The 21,908-nt window shown below is 39.5% G+C and overlaps 3 non-coding genes across 3 annotated transcripts; 2 read left to right on the top strand and 1 right to left on the bottom strand.

The window, feature by feature from the left end:
- Positions 1-13,074: 13,074 nt before the first annotated feature.
- Positions 13,075-13,146, bottom strand: trnag-ucc. The gene has a single exon. It is a non-coding gene; the product is annotated as a tRNA-Gly (tRNA).
- Positions 13,147-13,239: 93 nt separating this feature from the next.
- trnap-agg lies at positions 13,240-13,311 on the top strand. Its single transcript has one exon. It is a non-coding gene; the product is annotated as a tRNA-Pro (tRNA).
- Positions 13,312-14,380: 1,069 nt separating this feature from the next.
- trnap-cgg lies at positions 14,381-14,452 on the top strand. The gene has a single exon. It is a non-coding gene; the product is annotated as a tRNA-Pro (tRNA).
- Positions 14,453-21,908: the final 7,456 nt, after the last annotated feature.

Raw genomic sequence — 21,908 nt, 5'->3', positions numbered from 1 at the left:
AAGAATGAAAATAACATTAACAATCAAGGGCCTCAGGATCAGGCCCCAGTTCAGGCTGGACTATGTTAAGATTTTTAAAATGTATTTATATTTAAACAACGCAAGGAAATATATTAATCTGCAACCTGAAATGTAGTAGCATCAGTTTATATAATTCTAACATTGATATCTTGGAACCTCCCCTGTACTATAAATAAATGGAACACTTGCTACTGCACAGCAAATATTATGCTTTTGGTAGCTAACCTGTCAACATATTTGCTTGGCATTACCATCTCTAAGAGATATGATTCATAATATAATAACAGTATTGAATACTGAAAAACAGCACATCAGAAAAGGGTGTGCCTGTGAAATGAGAAACAAGACAAAGGCAATAACCCAGCCAGAAACACCATCGAAAAAGAAGACTTTTAAGTAACATTCAATCCTTCAGAATATTTTTATTTTTTTTAAATGTACCAGAAGCATCTCCACAGAGGCCGTGTCTGAAAAGTTGGCACCGTCAACTGGGGTGTACAACCAGAACAAGCTCGCCGGTGCGTCAGTAGTGTGTTTGGTTTGGTTAGCACGTCCCTGAGGTGGTGTACCGGCGAGTCATTGTACATACACACCGCAGCTTGTTATGAAAAATTGCCTTCATTCACCCCAAGCATACTTCCAGCCTTGGCATCGGGCCTATCAAGCGCTTGCTTCCTTGACGGTTCTTAGCCCTAAAGTCCCGGCTCCATTACCTGACAAACACCACTGCTCCATTTACCTCAGTGAGTACATTCAAACCTGAACGCAGTAGTTAATTATCCATTCGGCGAATGGAACTCCGCATAACGATGTCTCTCCACTTTATGCTTGTCTACACGATTGCACAAAAGTGGCAGGCTGCCACAGTGTCATTTTATTGTGAACTTGTTTAGTCAAAATAACAAGACTGAGCATTTTGAAAGACTGTAATTAGTTGATATAGAGTCAGAGGCAATGCCAACAGCTCCTATTCAAACTCCACGAGGTGAATGGGAATGGCACTTGGAAAGTAATGGCACAGACAGGTTTTCTGCTTGTAATTACCAAAGGAACATTTTTTGAATTAGACTGTCAAAAGTAAGATGGATTCTCATGTAATCTTTGTCTATGTTGTTAAGAGGGAGCATGTTGATGATCCTGGAAAAGTGGTTCATTCCAACAATAAGCTGACATTCAAGAGTTAGAATCCTTTGAAATATAACTTTTGATTCTGATGATCTAGAGATCACTATCATTCAATGTGTTAATATATCCTCTTACCCAATTATTTCTCATTTCAAATCTACCTGTAAAGAAAGAAAATGTGTAAGTAACATGACTGCATGGATTGCATTCTTTTCACTTATGGGACTGTGATCAAATGTAGTTCAATTATTTTCCCATGGAGGTAATTAATATCAGTTATAAAAACTTTGCCTGTTCAGTTTAAATAATAATCATAATAATAGTAAAATGATTAATTATTGAATTTCAGATTATTTTAATTGTTCTTGTCTAATGGGATTTTTCAGGTTTCGATTACCTTTTATTTCTTCAGTGAGAATGACTGGAAATATTGAAATTAATTCATGACTTACCTGTCAGCCCTGAGAAATGTTTCAACTTGATTTTGACATTCCATCTTGTCAACACTGGTTCCTTGTATAATTTAGTAGCCATTTTATTGTGTGTTTTGTTAATAACAACAAATTAATAATTCCCATGACTACAAAACAGGTACATTTGTATAGGGACTAAATCTCTGGACAGCCCTTAACCTCCAACAGGGCTAAATACATTTGAATTTGATGTGAATGTCCAAATCTGTTCTGTACATACACGTTATTTTTTGTTTAGAGGACAAGCAAACATATCTGGATGAAACACGCAGTGTGAGACCAAACAGTGGTCTGTGTGCCCTCTCTGTTGCACAAACATTCACTTGAAAGAGGAACACAGCCAGGCTTCATCTTTGCTTTTTCATTCCTGAACAAGCCTGTTTCATATTTCCTGATATAAGCAGAACAATATATGATTTGACCAGTTTTTATACTCAAATCATACATGCCATTCAGTTTCTACCTTATTTAAGAAATACATTTCGTAAGAAAGAAAATGCAGGCAAAAAGGCATTTATTAATGTGATAGAATTAAATAAAACTATTAAAAATATATATCAAACATATAATCTCTTTATGAAGATATTAAATTCACCATACCATTGACTTTGGATGTACATTTTCTATATAGTTTATGTCTATACGGGCAGCTTTATTTCACATAAATACACTTCAGTACAATGTAAATATACTGTCATCGAGACTTACTGTCGCATTTGTGTTCTTATATATACATTTATACAGCCACAAAGTACACTGCATGTAAACAGATTTGGTTGTTTTGTACAAGATATATTGCACATCAGACTGACTGAACTGAAAGTTTTACTTCGGAAACTTATGTTCACAAAATTATTTTCATGCATGTATTCGTCTGAAAAAGCAAAGATGCTTTGACATAGACCTTAAATGTGAACTTTGCAGCATATTTAAATACAGACATAAAGTAATGTTGCTGTTTCAGTTCACAGTTAATCACTTGTAAAAAAAAAAATTGCACTTATGAATCACTGTTTGGATCAACAGTCCCTCTAGTAGACTGTGAATGTGTTACTCTGGAGGATTATTGTACTAACTGTTTTTTCGTCACATGCTGTGGTCTTTTGCTTTGTTTTTCAGCTTGTTTCCTATGCACTGTAATTAATGTTATTCTTAACTCATGTTACTATTGCTCCTGTGGTATGATTTTAATGAATCATGCTATGTCAGCTTTGTTCAGTATGTCACTGAGAATAAAGTCTGACAAGTTAATCAATAATACGTAATAATCACAATATTACAATACACCTACTAGTCAGATCCATTTGTTGGGTCAGGTATATTATATATATTTTTGCAAGATCATTTTTTTTATTATTAGTCTTATTCTCTGAAGGATTTAGCGTGCCGAAATTGCCTTATGCATACAAGCGGACCAGGACTCTACTGATCCATGTAGTGATTACAGTTTTTCCAGATGGAGCTTTTAAAAAAAAAAAAAACAAAAAAAAAAAACAAGCTAACATAAGAGGTACTGGTGGCACAAGGAGCATCGTCTGATGGCTATTAACATCTCTGCAGCTGTGCACAGTGTACAGTATATAACTGAAAAAAGGAAATGCTTCAACATAGGGCCGGTTGCATATTTTGAAAGGCACATGCTTCCTCCAGGACTGCTCTGAACGTGCTTAATCAAACTCAGCATAAAACACACCCATCTTCTATCATTCAGCGTTTGAAACTGAATTTGACAATGGAAAGAACAAACAAACACATACATAAATAATGGCCCTTAAAAAAAAAAAAGTCAGAAATCACATCAAAAGCTTACTATTGTAGAGGTTTGGATACATTACAGCAGACGGTGGCACATAGCCCTAGACAACTCATCAGTGTTAATTGTCAATGAACCAAGTAATTCCAAGATTACAACATGTTCTTTCAGACGATAGACTGGTATTTGGAAGTGGTGAATCTCCCTTCCAACATCATGAAACACTATGATGATATTTATGCTGTGATGTATGCTATTCAGTCAACAATGAGACATTAAACTTATTTAAGCAGACTATTTAAAGGCAAGGTGTAAGCATCATGTTCATTATATTTTAATGCACTGTATTTAGTCCATATATAGAAATGATCTTCCCCGGTAGTATCGGTATGTATAATACTTAACAGTCCTGGCTATTTAAATGTATATTCTTAGTAATTCTGTCTTGTCCTCTGCAGTGTAATAGTCATAGCCATTGAAAGCTAGCACACAAATGAACTCACAGACAGCACAGGAACCTTCAAGAACTGCAATGCTGTAACACGATTCAAATGCAATACAGGCAGTGGTTGAATTTACACCTAAAACTGGGCACCTTATCTTTTCTTATCTTGGAAGGTAGATCCACACAAAAAAAAAACAAAAAAAAAAACAAAAAAAAAAAACAAGTTCAGGCTGTTCTGTGTATTGTACAACAGCTGCATTATTAATACATTAATTAAAGTACTGATGCCGATCAAGTAATCGCAGAACCACACCCAAATGGTTAACAAGCACAGTTCACAAGTACAATAATGTGTCATGTTGTAGTTGCAAAACATGGCATTTCATCCATCAGATCAGGCTTCACAGGAGACATTTTGAGCAAAAGTCAGGCTAAGTTGCACCTCCTCTGCTGCATTAGTTAACTTTTAAGGGTGCTTCTCGGCTCAGTTATCTGAGCACAAACGCTTTTTTAACTCAAAAATGGGCTTTGTATCGAGTTATCTCCAACTGCACAAATAAATAAAAAGGCTGGTTTTGCTTACACCTACTTTTAAGTGCCTGTCACTTTACCTGGGATTCATTTAATCTGACGCACAAATTGCGCAGGAATTATAATGACTAAAAAAGGAACTATTGAACCACAGACATGATTGGTTGAATGATCAGCAAATTAACTTATTCAATAATTCTTGGGTAACATTACGATCTCAATTCATGGAATTTGGACATTTTAAATTAAGTATCATATTATTATAATAGCATGGCTATTGGAAGGAAACAAATTACAGAGGACAGGGTCAACATCATAATTGTTATCAAGTAATCTAATATTGCATGACTGAACTGATTCATTTCTGTCTCTGTTGACTCAAAAATACCCTTGTACAGAATACTGACATTACCACCAGGTTTCAGGTCCTCTTGACTTGAAAAATACATGCTTATTGTAAGAAGTCATTTGCAATCATCTTTGTAAATTGGGCAAACCCTGCATTGAGCGTAATTAGCATAAAACTGAGTAATTCTGGCACTGAAATGTATGTAGAGACACAATTTAAATATGCATGAAAGTGCACAGTGGTACTACTTCCTCGGCAGGACAATCGTATGCATGTTGCACCCACTGTAGGTGCTTCATGAATTGTATGTCATTTATTCTCCAGTACTTCTGGTGGTTTAACAGGCACATTGCAATGTTTTTCTGTGCAGCCAAATGCCAGAACTCACTACTACAATACATAACCACGATTGGTTATGATCTCTAATGACATAACAGCAATTCCTCTGATCACCTAGGAGCCTGGAGCAATGACAGTACAGGAAATGTTCTCCACCGCATCGACTGCACTGCTCAACTGAGGGGCGGCAAAGAGAAAAGAACCTTCAGCTATCTACTGGAACTTCAGAGAGGAACACATACTTGTCTGCACTCCCTTCAACAGGTAGATATTTGAACATATGTAAATGTGAATTCCCAATTCGTGGACAAGAAAAAACAGTGACAAAAGAAAGTACATGGCTAACAATAAATATTGTTAACGTTAGTGGCCTTTGTTGTGCTACACATTGACATAAGACATTTCCTTCTGCCCTAAGTATCATATAGGATGCAAGTATGATACAATTATAAACAGCCCATCAGTTATATTTTTCAAAATTGTTTACAGAATTGCTTTCAACACTCCACAGTTTAACAGTATTTACTAAATTAATTAATGGATGGTAAACAGTAACAGTATCTGCTTACCTCTTTCATATGGTATAGACAGCATAGGTCTCTGGTGTCTCATGGCATGCCACGCCGACCATAACATGTTTGTCACACACTGCTTTCCTCCTGTCAGTCAATTTAATTTTACCTCACAATGTCAAAAGAGTGCTCTGAGAGGGTGGTGTTCTTTTTTGAATACTATGGGCTATATTTTAATGATCTAAGCGCACGGTCTAAAGCGCATGGCGCAAGTGCATTTAGGGCGTGACCAAATCCACTTTTGCTAGTTCAATGGCGGATAATCTGAGCGCAAAGTAAGGCGCATGGTTCAAAGGGGTTGTACTTAGTCTCTTAATTAATCATAGGTGTGTTTTGGGCGTAACATGATAATAAATAACCCAATCTGAGTGTCATCTCCCATTCCCTTTAAAAGCCAGGTGTGCTTGCACCTTGGCAAATTGCTATTATAATGGCGGATTTGCCAGGTTGTAGGAAAGGACGATTCTCTGCAGAGGAAACGGATCTGCTCGTGCGCGTAAAATACTGCGCCATTGACTTAAGACCAGGTTTTTGTTGGTCAATCGCGCAATTGGGCGCAAGCACATTTGCTATTTAAACAACGTGGGCGCTGGACGGGAAAATGACAACTGCGTCAGTCTGAAACTAGCAAAGACACTTGCGTTGCCCTTGGCTGGGTGTAAGATAGAGCCCTATAAGTTCTGAAATGATGAACAACAATGGTTTTGAGTACATTAAAAAAAATGTTTTGTCACATTCCAAGCACTGTGTAGAACAATTTTCCAATATGTTTTCTCCTTTTCATCCCACTCTGTTCCCTCTTCAAATAGTAGTGCACCCTACATAAAGTCTGCCTTTGTGATCAGTAATTTTATATTGTCAAGCAACCTATCAATCATTTAATGCAAATGGTGAAGATTTAAACCACATAATCTAATGGGTTATGTTAGTTACTCCCCTGCCATAATGCTGATGGTTACATAATGAATGCTATGTTTCCTAACAACTTGGAAAGTTCTACTGAAATCTAATGAGAAAGTAGCCCCATGCGCTTTTGTGAAAAATAACATTGGTAATGCAGTAGCATCCTCTGAAATGCATTTCACTCTGCAGTCCACCAGCTGACCTGTAGCAGATACTGCTCTAGATGACCTGGTGCCTAATCAACTGGAGGATATGTTCTGTCCCACTACATGTCCCTTCTCTGGGGATGCTACGGCTAACTGTGTGCCACCCTGTCAAACTCCAGGGGGCACTTACAGCATTCACATGAGCCAGATTCTATCTGGGCAGCATGGCACAACATTACATTCAGTGCAAGGGCCGGAATGAGATACACTACTCAGGATAGAGGCTATTTAATATGATTATTTAATATGACAAAGGAAATGATTCAATGTCCTTCATCCTTACCTTCGAATAGAGAATTTAAGCTGTGCAAGTGCTCTACATTTTAAAAATTATTTTATTGACATTCTTTATAAGTTTAATTCAGTAGTTGGGCAAAATATATTCAATACACAAATCATGCTACTGTTTGAATGAACAAGGTTCACGGTAATTCATTCCCATGGCATACACTATGAGCAGATTGTAAAATGATAATCTGATCAGAACTGATAGAGACTGCAGTACATTTACCTTTAAAGTGAACCATCTCAGGTCATGAACTGATGTTGCATGGTATGAAACAGGCCATTGGTATTTATTTTGGCTGTAATACTTAGCATTAATTGGAGTGATTAATCAATTATTACATTGGTTGAAGGAATCATTTTTAAAATATTCCAAGAATTTTTTAAATGCAACTGAAAAGTGCTCACCACAGAACAATATAGGCTGGTCCTGTTAACGCATTATTCTAGTGTATGGATTGTGTGGCGCACACAGACGTGGCTGTGTAGCCTAATGGTTAGAGAACTAAACTTGTAACACTAAAGTGGTTGGTCTAATTTTAGGCGAACTGTTAAAAAATGTTATCTTGACCCTGAAGTGGCTGATAATTTTATTTTAGTTTTTAATGACAGTCTGAGGTTGCACCTAGTATTTTCCTGTGAAGAACCCATTAATCATTTTTAGACTAAGAAGTACAATTGTCTCTGTGTCTCCACTAAACAGATTGCAAATAAGCCAAGAACTCCTCAGAAAAATGAGGAGATGGCTGAACTTAAAAGGATTTCCCATAGGACTGAACAAAACTGGAGGAAGACTAAATTGGAGATTCACTCTGACATCTTAAAAGATCTTACCAACTACAATAAGAGTATCAAAGCTGCTAAGCAAGCATACTTCTCTACGCTGATTTCTAACAATTAGGACAATGCTAGATTTTTATTCTGAAACATGTGACTGATTACAGTAATCCTGTTCCATTGTGCATTACGAAACAATCTCTCTCAAGCTAAATGCAATGAATTTGCCATGTACTTCAGCGACAAGATTGGAAAAGAAACTGGTATCTTCAAAAGTAAGCAAAAAACATATTTTTACTGACCGTGCCTCTCCACCAAATGTCTCCTTAGAATCTTTTGCCATAATTAATGAGGATCTGCTTTTTAAATTTGTGAAAAAGCTTAGTCCTTCAACTTGTACCATTGATTCTATCAAGTACTTCCTTGTTTGTCAGGAGAGGTGTTGAACTTTGTCAATAGTTCCCAACAAACTGGCTGTTGTGCCTCAAGGTTCAATATTAGGCCCCATCCTTTTTAGCCTGTACATATTCCCACTAGGGACCACCATTTGCACACATGGCATCAGCTTCTATTTCTATGGTGATGATATCCAACTATATATCTCTGCCATCCCCGATTATCCTTGTCCCATTGATAGATTAACCAGACTATCAACCAGACTAACTGACATTAATCCTTGGATGGTACATAACTTCATTCAGGTAAACAAGGACAACACATAAATATTGTTATTTGGGCCCAAGGCACTGCAGGAGAAAATAATGACACAATTTAAGCCACTAATCCTAAACACTCAAAACTGAGGCTAAAACCCTAGATGTTAACTTTGACGGTGATCTGAGCTTTGAGCCACATATTTGGAATGTAACTAAAACTGCCTTTTTCCATTTGAGAAGTGTTGCTAAAGTCAAGGTCACTCAAGGTGACACAGAGAACCTAATGCACACTTTTATTGTGAGCAGCCTTGGCTATTGTAATGCACTATTATCTGTGCTTCATAAAAATGCATTAGGTCAGTTACAAATCTTTCAGAATGTTGCTGCTAGAGTCTTAACTAAAGCAAAGAAGAGAACACACATTACTCCCGTCCTTACACTGATTACCTGTTAATTTTAGAATTGATTTTAACATTATTTTATTAGTTTTAAAATCTGTCCATGGACTTGTCCCTCAAAGCATTATCTGCTATCCAATTCCTAGCAGAGCCCTCGGATCCTCTGATTCCCATGTTTTAATAATTCCTAAATCCAGGACTAAAACCTATGGCAAGGGTGCTTTCAACTTCATTTTAATTTGATTGACAGTCGGTGAAAATGTGAAACTGTCATTGAATTGATAAAAGTGTTGTTGAAGGCTGTATTGAATTGATAAATGTGGTAGTGAAAGCAGCAATGAATTGATATGTGAGTGGCGATTTGAACTGCAGCACATTTAACTGATTAAACTGATAGTGAATAAATGTCAACACAATTAAAATATTTTATTTAATTGAATATTATCTTTTGCAATATTTTATTCAATTGCATTTTATTTGATTCAACATTTCATTGCAATTTAATTGATTCAACATTTGATTCATAATCTTTGTTACTTCCACCACTCATAGACAACAAGGCCCCCAAAATATTGGACTACTATTGCAGGTTTGGTCAGCAGTGGGCTTGTCCTGCGTGCCTACAAGCAACCAACATACAAAAACAGTAGGTCTGTTGTGTCTAAAATACCACATTTAAAACACTTCCATTTGTCATTCACGGCAAAGGGAAAATGACTGAATCCATGCCTATGAGTTTTTTTGAGCTACAATGTATGTGTATTTGCATGTATACATGTGTATACATGTTTCTTATAGCCTACATTTATATGCATTACTATTATCAGTTATTCCTAACTAAGTAAAAAAAATGTACAATACAAATGTACGTTGTACAAAAATGCCAAATTACATTGCCAATGCCAAATCATTTCTATATATATTTCTTTTATTATAACATATAATAAAATATAATAATAATACATAATAATGCATTTTATTCATGATGTGCTTTTCATACATTGAAAGCACTGCATTCAGACAATTGTTCAAATATATAGTGTAGTCCTTAAAAAAAGGTGTAACACAGCTGAATTGCTGATTATTCCCACTATAAATGATTGCCATTTGATACTTCCATGTGGCACATACACATTCTTTTCAAATGGTAAGATAAAAAAAACACAGGGCCAAGTTACTTGAAATAATTTAGGAAATATTGGGTTGCTTTGCTTTGGAGTAAGACTTGTTTAATTTGTGTGAGCTGAGAGCTAAGCCAATATTGTTTCTTGTAACTTTGCCTAATTTTGATATCAGAACTTTTAATGACAGGCTTAGATTTGGCCGTTTGAATTAATGACTTATAGACAGTGCTTTGAATGAGTGAGTAACTTTTTTGTACGCTGAAAACGTGTTTTTCTTCAGATCTTAATAACACCTTTAAGATAAATCTGACAACTCAGTTCAAGAGAGTTCGAGAGTGCCTTCTCCAACCAGCACTGCGCACTCCTGTGGGACAAACCACTTTCTGCAGGTCATGCCCTTGAATAACCTTGGTGCAAATCTATGCAGATAATTTACATGTGTGGAACAAGCCCTGGTCTCTACACCCCTTCACCCATTTCCCCCTGCACAATACCTACTGATACCCCCCAGCTGTGTAAGCCTCTGCCCAAACAGCACCCTGCCACTGTTTATGAACTTGTTTGTAATCCCTGACAAAAGTCTCACCGTGTTGTCTCATTAATTATAGACACAGCCAACCTATCATTTTATGGTGGACCCTGTGCAAAGCAAATAGACTAATCTTGTTTGCACACAAAGCACTTCCCAAGCAGAGGTGCCTGAGCTGGACAGCTGCGTACTGTGACTGAGATGGATGTACGGGAGGAAAAACAGAGGAATAAAATGTTGGTACATTATGTCCATGAGTGTCTGTTTTCTATTATGCCACAAATGTTGATATTTGGAAAAAAAGTATAACTTTTAGCTGCTTTTAGCTTTTTGTTTGAAATAGTCTCAAACAGCAATAAAAAAAAAATGAATTTAATGCTTCTCATCAAGGAATTGAATCAATTACATTATGTGTGATGCCACAATAAGCCTGTAACACATTTGTGAACATTAGATCATTTTTTGTTTATAATTTGCTAATCTACTAATCAGGCAATGTGTGCATCAAAATGCATCACAACACCGTTCTGAAAATAAAATATTTTCATAAAACAGTCAAAAAGTTTAAGTTTTTTAAAATTATGTGGCTATATATCAATGATGTTCAAGCAATAAATAAAACAGCGGCGACTGGTGAGCTGAAAATTGGTGGGGCGCAAAACCTTCCTTTAAACTAATTGATCTCAAACTGTTTAAATTCATTTTTTTAATGATTAACAAGCATGCAAACAATCTGACTAATCAATTGGAAAGCGACACACAGCTTCTTCGCATTGTGTTAGGGGGATTAAATGATAAATGCGATTTAGAAAAATCAATTTTAATCACTAAGCAGTGGCGGAAACTTCCCTCCTTGAGTATCAATACAATTAATCCATAAAATAGGCTACTCAATACTATCATATATAGCCAGCTCTCCCCAAATAGGCAGTTTCAGCAAGTAGCCTAGGCCTTATAGCCTACATTTATTTTCATTTGCAGTACGAAATTGTGCACATCTTTTAATCAACATTATTTGCGGATACATGCACTTCTTTCTCCGCACTCGTATTCATGGCAAATATCTGCAATGTGTAGATTGTAAACAATCTTGAAGTGCAGGTTTTGTTTTTGCTGGTTATTCTGAAAGCTAACACGGTAGATAACAGACTGGTGTACCTTGTTTGTTAAGTGTAGACCTGTGATTAAAACGGATTTTTAACGGATAAACTGAATTTATGATTTAATCCCCCTAAAATGGTATGAAGACGCTGTGTGTTAGGCTACTTGCCATTTGATTAGTCCGATCGTTGCCACGCTTGATGATGAAGGAAAATTACTAATGAAAACAGGTTGAGATCAATGATTACTTTAAAGTTTTGCGACCCACCAATTTTCAGCCCACCAGTCGCCGCTGGTTTAGGGAGAGTGACTGACAACTGTCAATCTTTCGGTTTTAGTGCTAAACAGCATCAATGACTTTCAGTGTTGTTTCACATAATTATTCTAGGTGGGCATTAGTCACATAAACATCTCACATTTTCATAAATCAGTCAAATTAAATCAGCTCTTGCCGTTCCCACAATGGTTAGGCTATATATTTCAGATTGTGCCTGTTCGATTTAATGTCTTGCAGGGATGGGTGATCATCAGTTGGTCCATTGCCTCCAACAAAATGTTTTGTGCAAATGAACGGGCTTTTATTCACCTTTTCCACACTCAGTTGCACTTTTGGATGGCCTCAAGCCCTAATCCAACGCTGACACCTGCCAGTTGCGTCTTGGGTTTAGGGAAGTTTATAAATCCTACACCCGCCATAAACGGTCGGTCTGTGTACCGACTGTCGCTATTGCATGTTGCATAACGGCAATGTTCAATATAAACCATGATTTCTTACAAAATTTCTTACTGAAAGCTTGTAACGTTACAGATTCTGGCACCTTCTCCATAGACGTGTGTACTAATGCGACTGCTTTGTTGTCTGACTTCCGGTTATTGAGTGTCACTGGAAGATACGTTGAAGAGCTAAAAATAGCTCCGCCGTGGAACGCTATTACAGGCACTCTTTAGCCCTTCTGTGACACTATTGCATACATACTGCAATGTGGCATGATCTCTCTTCTCTTCACAAAAAAGCCTCTTCTTACAGCTGTAAAGTTAACACACCAATGTTCCATTTGCTTATGATGTCATAATAAAAAAATAACTGAAACTGAAAAAATAATTTGATTGACTGATTGTAAATTTGACTGCCTTTACAATGCATTTCAGCCCTGGCATAGTATTTCACAGGTGATTGGAGAGGATCCCCTTTTAACATTGCTGTCTGTGCCTCCATGATGTCAAATTTCAGTCATTTCTTAAATAGAGTCATAGACGGTGAAACACTGTGCTTTCATGTTGTAAGTTTACAGGCATGCTTTCCGTTCCTTGATGTATGTTATTTTTTCACTACGATAGCCAGAAAAGGCTGTACTGCTATCGTCCAACAGAAATCCGTGGCGCTCAGCTCACATGGATTTTGAAATTGGATTCGTGTTGCTTTCGCACCCGACCGGGTCGTTTACGAAAGCTTCACGACTGCCAGGAAGCAGATAGCTCCACTAAACTGCATTGGCCGGGAATCGAACCCAAGTCAACTGCTTGGAAGGCAGCTATGCTCACCACTATACCACCAATGCACCCTACGGAGGAATGTCTTACCGCTGCTGACACAAAAGATTTGGGATTTTGGCGTGTTTTGCTTTCGGACATTTCGGAGGACCATGGCATGTGGCTCGTTGGTCTAGGGGTATGATTCTCGCTTAGGGTGCGAGAGGTCCCGGGTTCAAATCCCGGACGAGCCCTTGGCGAAGTGCGTCCGTCCTGTACCCTTTGCCAGGGATCCAGCATTATGGCGCCTGGTTTGGGCCCAACTCTGAAAAACGTGATGGCGTGCTCGGAGTGCCAGATTTCTGCTTTGCCAGCGATTACTTTCTGATCACGTGATGCAGTATATGTTACATGATTCTTGGCTATTTGGTCAAAATGGCAGCGCTGAGCGCACTGAGCAACATTAACAGGTCATCTCCCCTAGCATTCGGTACCATTCACACCCTCTACTTTTATTGTTCCATTTACTTGTGCAAATACGCTACCAACAGAAACCAGTTTCTAGCAGGATTACACTTCCTCACCTTATTCAATTAAAAGTACTGTCTAATCAAATGGGCATTCACAGGTTAAAAAAAATCATTTGGATATTTTCAATGAAATTCTCACCCCATTCGTGTATAGAGACATTTGGTTCTGTGGTGAACTAATTTCAGGCACTCTTTAGCCCTCGTGGGACATTATTGCATACACACTGCAATGTGGCATGATCTCTCTTCCCTTCACAAAAAAAAAGCCTCTTCTTAAGGCTGTAAAGTTAACACAGCAATGTCCCATTTGCTTATGATGACATAATAAAAACACGGAAAAAATTATTTAATTGATTGTATATCTAACTGCCTTTACAATGCATTTCAGCACTGGAATAGTGTTTCACAGGTTATTGGAGAGGATTCCCTTTGAACATTGCTGTCTATGCATCCATGATGTCAAATTTCAGTCATTTCTTAAATAGTATGTAGTAATAGTAACAGAAATCCGTGGCGCTCAGCTCACATGGATTTTGAAATTGGATTTGTGTTGCTTTCGCACCCGACCGGATCATTTACGAAAATTTCACAACTGCCAGGACGCAGATAACTCCATTGGCCGGGAATCAAACCCAGGTCAATTGCTTGGAAGGCAGCTATGCTCACCACTATGTCACCAATGCACATACCTGCAAAGAAGTATTACGTCTGCTGTCACAAAATATTTGGGTTTTGGCGTGTTCCGATTTTCGACATTTCGGAGGCCCATGGCGGTCAGCAATAGTCAATTGGGGGCTCGTTGGTCTAGGGGTATGATTCTCGCTTCGGGTGCGAGAGGTCCCGGGTTCAAATCCCGGACGAGCCCTAGGATACTTGCATCAGTCCCGTATCGCTTGCAGGGGGTCCAGCATTCCGACGGGTGGTTTTGTCTCAACTCTGAAAAACGTGACACAGTGCAAGATTTCTTCTATGCCAGCGATGACTTTCTGATCACGTGCTGCTGTTACATGATTTACGACTATTTGGTCAAAATGGCAGCGGATGCGTTCCAAACCCTTGCCTCCCTGGAGAGCGGAGAGTAAATGCAGCACCTTGGACCCTTGGGCCACGCTCTCTCGCATCGATGAATCTGCCTATGAGAAATGCATTGCTTTCTGACAGTTATAACGTTTCTAAGTATTTCTTAAGACTTTCACGGGCATACAAAGTACCATTTCTAAAAGTCCTGTGAGTTTAACCACTAACTTGTACATTACCTCATTGAAAATGTCAAATTTAAATGAACAGACTATGTTCGCAATATATTTGTATATTTAACTTTGACCTGCCGCCAACTGCTTTAGAGCTGCCATCATATGCGCAAAAAAACAATATAATTAAATTTGAAAATTTATTTTTCCTTTCACGACGACTAATGTCTACCCTTTGGTTTGAATGAAAAATGCACTGAGCAGCATTAATGAGTCATCGCTCAAAAAATCTGTACCTTTCATGTTATTGTTCTATTTACTTATGCAGATGTGCTACCAAAAGAAACCAGTTTCTTGCAGGATTATATTTCCTCACATTATTCAATTAAAAGTATTGTTTAATCAAATAGGCATCCACAGGTTTTCAAAAAAATTATTAGGATATTTTCAATGAAATTTTCACCCCATTCATGGATAGAGACGTGTGATTCTGTAGTGAACTAGTTATAGGCACTCTTTAGCTCTTTTGGGACATTATTGCATACATACTGCAATGTGGCATGATCTCTCTTCCCTTCACAAAAAAGCCTCTTCTTACAGCTGTAAAGTTAACACACCAATGTCCCACCTGCAGCTTTGTAGAGTGCTGCATAATTGATTATAACCTCAGAGGATTTCAGTCATCAGGGTTACCCTTTTCTCACCAAATACCAGAAACTCCAGTCTGTAATCTGCCAGTGTCTGCTGTTCATGATTTATGCTCCTCTAATGAAATGATTTGCCCAGTTAAAATGGTAGATTGTGTAGTGAAAAGAAGTGGCAGCTGACAGAATGTGCTTCAGAGGAGGAAAAAACAACACTGGCAATACCATGTCTGTACGTGCTCATCAAGAATAAATTGATAAAAATAAATTTGCCTAATTCTGTTTGCTACTCTGTAAAGTGTCTTAGTGACAGTTCTCTGTAAAAAGCACTGTACAAATAAAGCGGAATATTACACTCCCAACTGTAACTAAACACAGCCTAATACACACTATTTCAACAACACATTTTGCTAAATGGTGGAGCTGGAAATCTATCAGGACAACAATAATAATATATGGACAACAATGAAAATATTTAGTTCACATTAATCAGCAAGGACAATTGAGTAGAGTAAGTGGATCTTTGCTGAAAATATAGTATAGCGTGTGTGCGTATGAGAGAGAGAGAGAGAGAGAAACAAAAGTGGTTTAAGGGAAGGGTCTTAGGTGCCTACCTTAATGTCTGTCTGCATGCCTCCAAAAGGCATCCCACATTCTCTCTCGGTTCACTGTCTGACTCCTCTCTTCTTCAATTATACTGGCCATAAGGTGTGAAAAAATGACAGAGCCAAGTGCGGCATCACCATTCTAGTCTCTCTAAAAACCTGTTACATTAGCTAGCTAGCTACCTAAGTAAGCTATTATTATCTGACTAGCAATAATGCAAAGTTGCTAACAATTAGCAAGCAACTGAAGAAAACATAGCTCAAAAATTTCACTTGAATTTACCACGCTGAACATCAGGGCTTTTCATACTACTTTTTGAATGACTTCTACTTTCATTGATCCTATCTCAAACCTTAATGCGCTGTCATGTTGCAGTGTAGTTCGCTTCATTTTATTGGCATCATTGATTGTTTTTAATAATGTTCTCATTTCTGTGCTCGCCATGACTGGAAAACTAGTCTATGAATTTCCAGGTTTTCCCGGATGCGTGTTAACCCCAAGCTAGTCCACCGAATGGACGGTAAAAGCCACCAGTAAGCTAATTTTACTAACTACAGTTGAGGCCAAAAGTTTACATACACCTCGGCTAAAGACATTCACTCTAACATGACTGCGCTTGAACATTTGAGATGTTCAAGGAAAGTAAAAGTCATTCAAAAAGTAGTATGAAAAGCCCTGAAGACAAGTGTAGTGAATTCACATGACATTTTTGAGCTGTTTTTTTCAGTTGCTCGCTAATTTTTATGGATGAAAAAACAGATGTGGAGAGGAGGCAGTAGTGTTCTGGTATTTTTGTTGGATGGAAGATAGTTATCCTTCCAGTGAGTTTAAAAGAGATAGCTAAGCAGTGCAGTATAGTAGGTTAAACTAATAGCCTGGCTGTACTTTTTCCAAGTAATAAACAAGTTAAAGGCTGAATGCTTGTGTTGGCTGGCTGTTTCCATACAGTGCTTTCAGATAGTATTCAGACCCCTTCACCTTTTCCACATTTTGTTACGTTACAGCATTATTATAAAATTTATTAAATTCATTTTTATTCTCATCAATCTACACAATACCCCAAAATGACAAAGCGAGAACAAGTTTATGTATTAAAAATAAAAAACTGAAATATCACATTTACATAAGTATTCAGACCTTTTACTCAGTACTTTGTTGAGGCACCTTTGGCAGCGATTACTGCCTCAAGTCTTCTTGGGTATTACGCTACAAGCTTGGCACACCTGTATTTGGGGTATTTCTCCCATTCTTCTCTGCAGATCCTCTCAAGCTCTGTCAGGTTGGATGGGGAGCGTTGCTGCTCAGCTGTTTTCAGGTCTCTCTGGAGATGTTCGATTGGGTTCAAGTCCGGGGTCTGGTTGGGCCACTTAAGGACATTCACAGACTTGTCCCGAAACCACTCCTGCGTTGTCTTGGCTGTGTGCTTAGGGTCATTGTCCTGTTGAAAGGTGAACCTTCACCCTAGTCTGAGGTCCTGAGTGCTCGGGCACAGCTTTTCATCAAGGATCTCTTTGTACTTTGCTCCGTTCATCTTTACCTCAATCCTAACTAGTCTCCCTGTTCCTGCCGCTGAATAACATCCCCGTAGCATGATGCTGCCACCACTTTTACTGAGGAGTGGTTTCCGTCTGGCCACTTTACCATAAAGGCCTGATTGCTGGAGTGCTGCAGAGATGGTTGTCCTTCTGGAAGGTTCTCCCATTACCACAGAGGAACTTTGGAGCTCAGTCAGAGTGGCCATTGGGTTCTTGGTCACCTCCCTGACAAAAGCCCTTCTCCCCGATTGCTCAGTTTGGCCGGGAGGCCAGCGCTAGGAAGAGTCCTGGTGGTTCCAAACTTCTAACATTTAAGAATGATGGAGGCCACTGTATACTTAGGGACCTTCAACACTGAATAATTTTTTTGTACACCCTTCCCCAGATCTGTACCTCGACACAATCCTGTCTCGGAGGTCTACGGACAATTCCTTCGACTTCATGGCTTGGTTTTTGCTCTGACATGCACTGTCAACTGTGGGACCTTATACAGATAGGTGTGTGCCTTTCCAAATCATGTCTAATCAATTGAATTTACCACAGGTGGACTCCAATCAAGTTGTAGAAACATCTCAAGTATGATCAATGGAAACAGGATGCACCTGAGCTCAATTTAGAGTGTCATAGCAAAGGGTCTGAATACTTACGTAAATGTGATATTTCAGTTTTTTTATTTTTAATAAATTTGCAAAAATATCTGAAACCCTGTTTTCGCTTTGTCATTATGGGGTATTTTGTGTGTAGATTGATGAGAAGAAAAATGTATTTAATCAATTTTAGAATAAGGCTGTAACGTAACATAATGTGGAAAAAGGGAAGGGGTCTGAATACTGTCCAAAGGCATTGTATCTACTCACGCAACTGGAAAGATTGAGCGGTTAACCATAGCCTTATAATTCCAAGCACCATATATATTCACTTTCACCATAATTTCCCCCCCATAATTTAGCAATATCATAATTTGATTAATTTATCAATTGAACAAAAACAACTGTCAAATATATCATTTTAAAAAATTACATTTTTACAGTGTGACTATATAAACTGGATTCAGTTCAGTTATTTTTGTACCTTATATCAGTGTGCACTGATTGGGGAGAATTGTATGTGGCCTACAGTCAAAGTTCAGCAGCTAGCAAACTACTATAAGTTAGTTACACTCAAAAGGAAACTGCACTTTGTGGAAACTGAAAATTGTAGATTCATAAAAAAATAGTTGAAGAGATCTGCCTTCATCCCACCATTGTTTGTTATTTCTAGAACGTTGTGCTTAATAAGCACTGAAATGCTTAGCTCTTCTGAACATTCTTCAGCTGTTCTATTTCATAAAGTGGTAGTACTACCACAGCAAACCTCTGGTCTGGACCACAAAGTTAACAGTAGCTGCGGTTACATGCACACTTTTTTTCATTCTGATTGAAATCATTCCGATTGAATATTTCGGGTCAACTGCTTACATGGGATGTGATCTAATATGGTCTGGTGTTTACATGCGCCAACGCATCAGAAGAGTACATCACGTGTTTTGATCAGTGGAGAGAAATGTAATGTAATGTAATAGGTCAATCTGACCTGTCTGCCTATCAGTCTCTGCTAGCTACATTTTCTACTGTTGTAACCTCTGCTAAAATTCATTATTATAAAATTAATTAATTCATAAATCTGCCTCTAACCCTCATCAACTGTTCTCCATTTTCTCTTCTCTCCTCAGCACTCCTCCTTCCCCACCTCAGTTCTCCCTCGCTGCAGATGACTTCAGATTTTCTTCGATGAGAAGATTGCAGACATCCGCAGCTCCTTCACGTCCACTGCCACCCTTCCCCACTCCCCCCTCTCTGTTCCCTCCCCTTGTTTCTCCACTTTATCTCCCCTCACTGACTCTGATGTTGCCCAGCTCCTACTCTCCCACCGCCCTACCACCTGTGCTCTTGACCCAATCCCTTCCTCTCTCCTCCAGACTATCACACCTGACATCCTCCCGTTTGTCACCTCCCTTGTGAACTCCTCCTTGTCTTCTGGATGTTTCCCCTCTTTCTTCAAGCTGGCCCACATCACCCCACTGCTGAAAAAGCCCACTCTGGATCCCTCCGTCATCCAGAACTACCGTCCTGTTTCCCTTCTCCCTTTTTTATCCAAAACAATTGAACGAGCTGCTTCTAACCAACTCTCCTCTTTTCTCTTACTGAACAACCTCCTAGACCCCCACCAGTCCGGCTTCAGACCTGGCCACTCGACAGAGACCGCACTCCTCTCGGTCAGTGAGTCACTTCACGCCACACAAGCAGCCTCCCATTCGTCTGTCCTGATCCTCCTAGACCTTTCTGCTGCCTTCGACACAGTCGACCACCCCATCCTCCTGTCCTCCCTGGCAACTATGGGGATCTGTGGCACAGCACTAGACTGGATTGAGTCCTACCTCTCCGGTCGCTCCTTCCAAGTCGTCTGGGCTGGTGCAGTATCGGCACCTCGCCCCCTTGCCACAGGAGTTCCCCAGGGTTCAGTCTTTGATCCCCTCCTATTCTCCCTGTACACCCAATCTCTTGGTCCTGTAATCTCTGCCCATGGGTTGTCCTATCATTGTTATGCCGATGACACCCAACTCGTTCTCTCCTTCCCCCCCTCTGACACACAGGTCTCCCCTTGCATCTCTGCTTGCCTGAGGGACATCCAGAGCTGGATGGATAACCACCATCTTAAGCTGAACCCAGGTAAGACAGAGATGATCTTCATCCCTGCCCATCCTCTAACCTCCTTGACTTTTCCATTTCCCTAGGGGACACCGTGGTGTCATCATCACCCACCGCAAAAAACCTTGGAGTGGTGATGGACAACAGACTGTCCCTCTCCGGTGAGTGAGTCGAACGTGCATGTTCTTCCTGTACAACATCCGGAGAATCCGCCCCTTCCTCACCACCTACGCAACCCAGCTCCTGGTTCAAGCGATGGTCCTGTCCCGCCTGGACTACTGCAACTCGCTGCTGGCTAGTCTGCCAGCATCCGCCACCAGACCCCTGCAGCTCATCCAGAATGCTGCAGCGCGTCTGGTCTACAACCTCCCCAGACATTCCCATGTCACCCCCCTGCTCACTGACCTCCACTGGCTGGAGGTCAGTGAGCAGACCTTGGTGCTTGCATACCAGGCAGCTAAGGGGTCAGCACCAGGATACATCCAGAGGATCATCAGACCCTACACACCAGCCAGACCTCTCCGTTCTGCCACCTCTGGACGCTTGGCACCTCCCCCTCTTCGTGTCTGTACTTCCCGCTCGCGTCTGCTGTCTGTCCTGGGCCCTCGCTGGTGGAATGACCTGCCCGTGGCGGTCAGAACAGCAGAGAATCTGACTACCTTCAAACCTTTTCATTCTGCTTGGTACATCTCTTCAGGCTGCACATCTCCCCACCCCTCCCTAGCCTATAGTTTAGCTCAATGTACCTAGTTAGGCTAATACGATCACGTTAGTTTTTATTTGGCAGGATTGTTTTTGTCTGATTCTGATTAGGCAAATGTGATTTCAGTGCTAGTTTGTACTTGGCAGGATTGTTTATTTGTTTGCTGAACAGGTTACCCTACAGGGTTGGAGTCCTGATCTACGTGGTCACTTCTGGCACTACGATCTTTACTTCACTCTAGTGTGTTTCTTTTGCACCTTGAACTAATGCACTTGTTGTACGTCGCTCTGAATAAGAGCGTCTGCTAAATGCCTGTAATGTAATGTAATAATACGTCACCACGCATTTATGTCAAGACGGTGGGCATTCACAGAAAGAACGCAGCCAGAAAATAATCAGTTTCATCGTTTACATGATACAATTTTTCTTTTGATCGGTTTATGAAAAGGTTTAAACTACCCCTCTGCAACTGATTGGAATTTCAATCAGTTTGGGCCTGATTAAGGTGTTTATTTGGAGCATTTTCATTCTGCTTGGGCTTTTAAACCAATTTTAGTTGGAATATTAGGCTCGATATAAACCCAGCTATTCATTGCATTGTTTGGTGCCTGCTGTCCTCATATCCAGGGGTCATACTGGCAGGTACAGCATACACATCACTACAAGTTCTCATACTCAGCCAATCACATACACACATCACTATAAGTTCTCATACTCAAACAATCACATACACACAACACTACATGTTCTCATACTAAGCCTATCACATGCACACACCACTCACAGAGTTTAATGCCTTTTTAAACTGACAGTCAGACGTCTCCAGTGCAGCTTCCACCTGGTGTATGGACCTGCTTGTAGATACTGGGGGGTTTTGGTATGTCTCCCATTTTGTAGAGGATATGTATTGTGATCCCTGTTTAATAAGTCAGTGCACCCCAGAGCCTGCAAGACAT

Source organism: Anguilla anguilla, chromosome 1 (genome assembly GCF_013347855.1).
Source record: "Anguilla anguilla isolate fAngAng1 chromosome 1, fAngAng1.pri, whole genome shotgun sequence".
Lineage (NCBI taxonomy): Eukaryota > Metazoa > Chordata > Actinopteri > Anguilliformes > Anguillidae > Anguilla > Anguilla anguilla.
The sequence above is the reverse complement of the archived record's forward strand: the minus strand, read 5'-3'. Positions and strand labels throughout refer to the sequence as shown.